The 8,646-nt window shown below is 37.8% G+C and overlaps 1 long non-coding RNA gene across 1 annotated transcript; it reads left to right on the forward strand.

The window, feature by feature from the left end:
* Positions 1–225: 225 nt before the first annotated feature.
* LOC308346021 lies at positions 226–5,887 on the forward strand. The gene is made up of 3 exons (XR_013967131.1): positions 226–930; positions 3,638–3,690; positions 5,805–5,887. It is a non-coding gene; the product is annotated as an uncharacterized lncRNA (long non-coding RNA).
* The last annotated feature ends 2,759 nt before the right edge of the window (positions 5,888–8,646 follow it).

An 8,646-nucleotide genomic window follows, 5' to 3' on the forward strand; every position in this document is an offset into this window, starting at 1 on the left:
ATAACAACAACATTGCCACCAGCGGAACCTTTTCGTTTCAGTTGAGCTTGTGGTAGGGATGAGGCGGCGGGGCGGGGGCGGGGGCCAGTTTAACAAGCATGGTACTGAGCCTGATTGACGTGGGTTTAACTGTTATTTCTGCTTCCTGTTCTGTGATGTGGAAGTTGCCCTATCTTCCTAAGAATCAATTTTCGTCAATAAATTGAGTTGTTAAGAGACTTCAGTACATTAAAGTACCCCATATGTTATCAATATATTATTACCGTGATGGGAAGTCATCTCATGTATCAACGTGTGCTTAAGAAATATGTGTCTTTCTCTAGTGAGAAACTTCTCTGTGCCCAGTCCCAGTGCGTGTCCTGGCATTCTTTCCACAGTTCCATTAGGGCCCCGCCCTCTCTCCTTGTCCTGGGCATTCCTCAGGGATCTGGACTTCTCTGAAAAATGGCTTGAGGGCCCACCACCTGCGTGCCAAACAGTAAGCAACCGCTATTTGGCTTGGCGGTTTGCTTGACACCAACCTACTGCGGGTGGACGCCTGTGCTTTTTAAAAAAGATCTTTCCAAATGATAACAAACTTCCAATTACACATTTCGTGCCTTAAATTTATTAGGCCGGTTGCAATGAACAAACTGTCCTTGTTACTGATTTCCAAGAGCAACTGTAGTTGCAAAAAAATCAAATTTTTGTCCATTTTTTAATATTTGTTTTTCATTTTGAATTTATGAGGAAAAAACGCATGAGCGCTCCTTTCCTTTGGAGGCTGCTGCTCCAGTTCCTCGCATTGAGGGTTTTCGCTTTGCCTTCAACTCACCCTGAGTGCTTACCAGTGGAGCTGACTGCTGACTCTTGCTCGGTCGCCAGGAAAACCAATGATAATATATCCAACCAGATGATGGTTTGTCATGGTACCATGTCATCTTTGGGCAGGTATACATTTAATTATAAAATAAATGTTCCTTCCTTTGGCTTATTTGATAAGTGTTGAAATTTATTCTCAGTTCTCGATCTATGCTCTTCTTCTGCAGTTCTTTACTTGGCTTTTTCTTTTTTTTGTAAACTTTTCCAAGTCTTTGACTCTCTTTCTCCTTGAAAGAGCCAGATCTGGGGTGTCTGGGTGACTTAGTTGGTGGAGCGTCGGACTCTTGGTTTCAGCTCAGGGCATGATCTCAGGGTCCTGGGATCAAGTCTCTCATCAGGCTCTATGCTCAGCATGGAGTCTGCTTCTCCCTCCCACTCTGCTCCTACCCCCTACACATGCTCACATGTGTGCGCTCTCTCTCTCTCTCTTAAAATAAATAAATAAATAAATAAATAAATAAATAAATAAATAAAATATTTTTTTTTTAAAAATAAGGAGTTGTGGGTGTCTGGGTGGTTCAGTTGGTTAAGCAACTGCCTTCAGCTCAGGTCATGATCCCGGGCTCCCGGGATCAAGTCCTACCTCGGGGTCCCAGCTCCATGGGAAGTCTGCTTCTCCCTCTCACCTTCTCCTCGCTCATGCTCTCTCTCACTGTCTCTCTCTCTCAAATAAATAAAATCTATAAAAATAAAAAAAAATAAAAATAAGGAGTTGGTTCTTTTCCTAACTCCCTAAAAAAGAAAAAAAAGCAAACCCTTGTTTGTCCCCTTCATCTTCAATGGGTAAGGAAACAACAAAAACTGAAACAAAAACAAAACACCCAGCCCTCCGTGCTGCCAGGAGGACTGCTCCTTGGCTGGCCTCAGTCTTACAGGAGTTGCAAGGCATTCCAGTCTCGGCCTCGGACTAATGTGGGGCTCAGCCTTGGCAAGCTCATACAGAGCCGCCCAGCAATGCCTGTCGATGACTGCTCCAGGCAACAGGGGAGGATTCTCTTCTCTCCCACTAAAGACCTGTGAAAGGGCTTTGAGATGCCTACTGTGCCATGGCTTTTCAAAGAACAGATCTTCTTTCCTCTATGCTTTTCCGACTGATGGGCCATTCAGGCTTTCCCTGTCATTGCTTAGATTCTTACGCCCGTCTCCTCAGTCCTTCCCTTTACAGAATCAGGCCAAGGCAGCTGAATCTCGTTTCTTCTATGGGGGTGCCAGGAGACAAGAGCAAATGTGCTCCTTTCCTCTCTAAACACAGAACCTCACGGCCCTAGCACCACCTAATTATCTAACGCCCCTGATCTCTGTCCTCAAATGCTCTGCTGTTATTCTGGATTTGGCTCATACACGCATAGTGGTTGTAGGACTTGGAGAGGGATGGGGAGTAAAACAAGACTGGGTGGGAACCTGTAGTTTGAAAGGTGATAGGGACACTCTGGTAGATTTATTCCCACTAAGAAATATGAAAGGTGAAATAAAATACCATTTTTGCCCATGGCAGCATGTTCATGTGTTTGGGGGAAAACTTCTCCCTCTCCATTATTCACAAAATGGATAACTGAGGTCTCTTGTCACTCAGGTTCTCTTTCCTCTGCCCTGTCTCCTTTGGTGGGTGCTCTTTCTATCAATGTGACTGTTTCAGAACTTTCCCATTTTCCTTGTTTCATGTCACGTTTCTATGTCTGTATCTCTCATCTTGAACTCTAGCCCCATGTTTCCAAATGACTTATCCATGGGCAGGGCACTGTAAATGGATACTCAGCATTTCTAAGATAGAACTCTTCAATTTTTCCTCATCTTGGCCCCCTCCCATCCCCCCCTTGATTTGTCAAGGGTGCTACCATACTTATAGGCTTCCAGATCCAAAACTTACCCCACATACTCATTTAGTTACTTAACCATGTGTACCATTTCATTATAATCATTTTTACAGGTTTGGCTTTTATTTATTTATTTTTAAATATTCTTTTTTTTTTTTAGATTTTATTTATTTATTTGACAGACAGAGATCACAAGTAGGCAGAGAGGCAGGCAGAGAGAGAGAGGGTGAAGCAGGCTTCATGCCAAGCAGAGAGTCCGATGCGAAGCTTGATCCCAGGACCCTGGGATCATGACCCGAGCTGAAGGCAGAGGCTTTAACCCACTGAGCCACCCAGGCGCCCCTGGCTTTTATTTATTTATTTATTTATATTTTTTTTCAAGATTTTATTTATTTTTTCAACAGAGAGAGAGCACAGGTAGGCAGAGAGGCAGACAGAGAGAGAGAGGAGGAAGCAGACTCCCTGCCAAGGAGAGAGCCTGATGTGGGGCTTGATTCTAGGACCTTGGGATCATGACCTGAGCCTAAGGCAGAGGCTTTAACCCTCTGAGCCACCCAGGGCCCCCCCCCCCGCTTTTATTTTTAAAACAACATTTTAGGGGCACCTGGGTGGCTCAGTCATTAAGTGTCTACCTTCAGCTCGGGTCATGATCCCAGGGTCCTGGGATCAAGCCCCGCATCGGGGTCCCTGCTCAGTGGGAAGCCTGCTTCCCCCTCATCCACTCCCCCTGCTTATATTTCCTCTTTCACTGTCTCTCTCTCTGTCAAATAAATAAATAAAATCTTTTTAAAAAAAACTTTTTAAGATTTTTTTTTCTTATTTTAAAAGCTACTTGTATATACATAGCAGATAACAGAACTAAAAAATACAGAAAAGCACAAAGAAGCAAACGTCCTGTATGATTACCCAGCACAGAGATAAGCATTACTAATGCATTCTCATTGTTTCCTATGTGTTTTTAGGTACATACAGTGAAAACATGGAATCACGTTTGCATTTCTGTATTACTCAGCAAGTAAGTATAAACATTTTTAATGTTTTAAATGATTCTTGTTTGCTGTCTGGCTTTCTTTCAGATAGATGGATCACAATTTTTGTAGCCAACTATCTAATGCTGCGCATTAATGATCATTTTTTCATTATTAAAATAATATTTGATATGAACCAATAAAGAAGATAGGAAAGGACTGACAAATTTCACTACATACATACAAATGAAAACTTTAATATGCCAAATAGCCTGCATAAAATTAAAACAAAATGATAAGCTGGGAGAAAATACAAAAAACATGAACAAAGAAAAGGTGCAATAAATATGATAGAGAGAGAATGGCTTCAAATAAGTTTTAACAAGGCCGACAATCCAGGAAGGAAAAATATTACAGTAGATGACTCAAAAAGAAGAAACAATTGACAAATAAAAAAGAAAATAAATATGTGGAAAATAGTGACTCCTTGTTTTAAATTACACTAATATTTTACAACTTCGATTTTAAATTATGAAAGTAATACAACCTCATCTTAAACTATTTAGTTACTACAAAGAGTTATGAAAACTGTATTGGAAATCTAAACACGTAGAGATGATCACTGCTGACATCTTGTTTGATGTACTTTACAGATTCACCTAATAATCAAAACAGGATCCTTTGTTTCCCTTCAGAATCATTCCTTTGCCTATTCTAAATATTTTCTAGTCATAAATATAGCCACGAAACAGAATACAAAAGAAACACCTGAAGAGATTTAAAAATTGTAACTTGACGGTTGGGAAGAAAAAGTAGTATTCATGGCATTATTATCACACAAGGTAGAATTTGGGGCCAGAACTAAAGGCATTAAAACAAATTTAAAATCATAATTTTCTTTGGAAAAAGGCATAATCTGCATGATGCCATCTCTGATATTTAAAATGACTTCCATTGACTAATCCTTATTTGCTTAACTGACTCTCCTTCCCATTACCATTCAGCCTATTTATTACTTGGGGGATTATATTTCAATTCATCAGCGATTTTGAGAGCACATTTTCCAGGAAAGGTACTTTTTGATGACTCTCTCTTCCAAAATAACATCATTTTTTCCTATCTTGCTAACCATTCCTTTCCTTCTTTCCTCATTTTATCCTTTTCTACCCAACCTTTAAATTTGGGGGTTTTGTAAGCTCAATCCTAGGTTTTGTTCCCTTTCTATTCTATCCTCTCCTCCTACGGTGACTAGTTATGACTCATTACAGTTTACTCTAAACAAAGTCCTCTGAGTGTTCATCATCTATTTGATCCCTTCTCTGAGTCTCAAAGGCACCTTGGGCTAATTATATCTAAACACATGATCTTTTTTTCAAACCCAGTTCTTTCTAGGGTTCACTTTTTCAGTGAATTGTACCATCTCCCATCTATTTGCACAAGCCAGAAAAACTAGTGACCCTTAACACCTCTCTTTTCTTCTGGGTCTAATTCATCTCTAAGTCCTACTGATTTTACATTTCTGGAGTCAATCTACTCTCAACCTCCACCATCACTTTAGACCAACTGATCTTTATCACTATCTGAAACACTGAAGTTCCCTAAATGCTCTTTTGAATCGCCCAACATCTGCTGCAATTCACATTAACCAGAGTGATTAAAAAAAAAAAAAGAGAGACCAAGTCACATTAATTTTTGCTAGAATATAGAAAAACAACTTATTTGATATATTGGCCATATGTTCTTTTTCTTTGCCAAATTCAAGCTCTAATGCCTGTTGTAGATTTTTAAAATTTATTTTCTAGATGTACAATCATTCCATCTATGAATAAATAATTTTACTTGTTTCTTTCACAATTTTTATGTCTTTTATTTATTTTTAACTTGTTTTATTGAAGTGGTTAGCATATATAGTACAATGTTGAATACATATTATAAGGATGAACATTCTTGTCTTGCTCCTGATCTTAGGGAGTGACAGAAATTAGTGTTGCACAATTACATATAATGCTAGATGCATATTTTTTGTAGATGTCCATGATCAGGTTGAAAAAGTTTTGAGTTTATTGAGACTTTAATTTATGTATTTTTTAAAGTCATGAATGGGCATTGAGTTTTGCTTTTTCTATTTCTAAGGAGATCATCATATCGTTTTCTTTTTCAGGATGTTGATATGAAGAAATACACTGATTAATTTTTCAAAGTTGAAGTGATCTTGTATTCCTGAATAAACTCTACTTATTCACGATGTATTATCTATTTTATGTATTGATGGTTTCAATTTGCTGGTACATTAATAAGGCTTTTTGTGTCTATGTTCATGAGGGATATTGGCTTACAGTTTATTTTCTTTTAATCTCTATGGTTTTGGTATTGGGTAATATTGCTCTCAAAAATGAGTTGAGAATTTTTCCTCTCTCTTCTATTTTCTGGAAGAGTCGGTGTAGACATTTTTTTTCCTTAATGTTTGGTACAACTCACTAGTAACGTCATCTGGTCTGGAGTTCTATTTTAGTTTTTGTTTACTATATTATAATTGATGTATAATATACAGTACAATATTTAATGTGAGAAAATTTATTCCTACAATTTCTTTAATAGATACAAGGCTCTTTAAGTTATCCATTTTTTTCTTAAGTTTTACAGTTTATGGTTACTAAAGATTTGTCCATTTCATCTGAATTATCAAGTGTATTGGCATAAAGTACTTCATAATATTCTTATTACCCTTTTAATATCCATAAGATCCATGGAGCTTCCTCCTCTTTTAATAGCAGGTATTAGTAATTTGATTCTTCTATCATTTTTTTCATCAATCTGACTAAAGAGTTTATCAATTTTATTTATCTTTTCAATGAACCAGATTATTCTGCAATTGAGCTATGCTCAAATTTATCTGACTGTTATAATGACTTTGAAGGAGAGGAAAGAATATATATTTTAAGTGAGGCTTTGTAACAAAAGAAAATAAAAACAAACAAAAATCTCCTTTGTTGAAGAAATACAGCAAGTCCATACATATATTCTGTGTACAAACGAACTACTCACAGTGCAAAATTTGACATCCTTCTAATATTAAATCAAAGATAGTATCAATTAAATAGCCACCTTGATAATTTCCTACACTTTGCTAAAGACACCCATTATCATGGATCTGGGATAACAGAGTGATTCGATATCACAACATTAAACTCAGTTCCATTTTAGGTTTTAGGCTCTGCCTGTCAGCTAATTTCACACATTTAAACATTGCCTTTTTTTCCTCTTGAACTAAAATTGGACCCAACATGAATTATGTTAATTATAAATATATAGGGTTAAATAATATGGTATATAATATTTACCTATATGATTAGTAAAAATAAAAGTATTATGATTCTCAACTTTTGTGAGGACAGGGTAAAATTGGCACTCTTTTATATAATCAAGAAGACCGTAACTTGCTACAAACTCTTTGCTAGGGATTTCAAAATAGGTGTTAAGAACCCCCATGGTTCTCATACATGCTAAATTAATTCTTTCTTTTCCTGGAAATTATTATGAGGAGATGGCTAAATATGCAAAAAAAAATGTATGTTCAGAAAAGTTCATAGGTCAGTTATTGAGCAGTTTAAAAAAGCTAGACATGGAGGTGCCTGGGTGGCTCAGTGGGTTAAGCCTCTGCCTTCAGCTCAGGTCATGATCTCAGGGTCCTGGGATCAAGCCCTGCATCGGGCTCTCTGCTTGGCAGGGAGCCTGCTTCCCCTTCTCTCTCTGCCTGCCTCTCTGCCTACTTGTGATCTCTCTGTCAAATAAATAAAAAAAATCTTAAAAAAAAAAGTTTAAAAAAGCTAGACATGATGTCCAATAACGAGGGATCAAGTTTCAAGTAAATTTTACTAGGTTGAACCATATCACACTGCCACTTCTGTGTAGGTTAAAAAGATTACAGGTCAGCAATTTCATACACTTCAATCTAGTAGGAGGAATGATGGAATATTATATGGCCACTCAACGTCATTTATATAGACTGTTTTTAATGATGTGAGTAAATGCTAATACACTGGCATAATATATAGGATTCAAATCCTATTTTCTACATGCCTTCAAACACACACACACATACACATACACACACACACATACACACACATGCACGCACACACACACACACACACACACACACACACACCCCGAGTGGCCTGCTGTCATCCTTGGGTGGTGGGAAGTTTTTTTTCTTGCTTATGTTCAACAACAGGACGGTGTTATTTTTAAAATCAGGAATGGGTTATTTTTAAACAGAAATACAGAAACTATAACTTTCTCAAATAAAGAAGAAGCACCTGTAATCTCCCATCTCAAAGAATTTTCAAAGTTAACTAATTCTTGATCTTTTTGATCGGTGTAAGAACTGGGACAATCAGGATATATGGAAAAATTTGTTAGTACGACTGTAAAGGAGCAAATTCAGAGATTTCCAGTGGTATCAGGTGACAAAACTCCCTAAGGAAACAGCTTAAACCCTGCCTCCCAAGCCACCCTGAGATGAACTCTGCCCCTGAATGTTGGAGAGCCCTTGGCATGCCAGTTGAGTGGGTATGAGGCTACTTCAGGTTCTTTCCCTCGTTCCATAATCAAAGCCAGTAGTACCCAACTTTACCTGATGAGAAATATAAATGATAGTGAGGAAGGACGGCACACTGGATAAAGAGAAAGAACAACACCCACTGCATGAAAAGCATTCTGTTGCCAGCCTACTTTCAGTTTGTCCATTTTATCTTCCCAAGTGCTTTGGAGAAAGTCTAGAACTACATCAACCTTAGGTGACATATGCTTTTTCATTCAGATATTTTCCTCCTGTACATTTCCCGGGCTCACTCACTTGTGTAAGTGTTTTGACACTTGCGTCTTTCTGGATCCAATGGCTATAATCACCATTCTAATCTTCCAAAAATGCCATTTGGTCATTGAGATATGTTTCTAAGAAAACACCATAAAGGATTTGAATGATCAAATTAAGATTTCTA

The sequence above is a fragment of the Martes martes genome (genome assembly GCF_963455335.1).
Source record: "Martes martes genome assembly, chromosome: 7".
Taxonomy (NCBI): Eukaryota; Metazoa; Chordata; class Mammalia; order Carnivora; family Mustelidae; genus Martes; species Martes martes.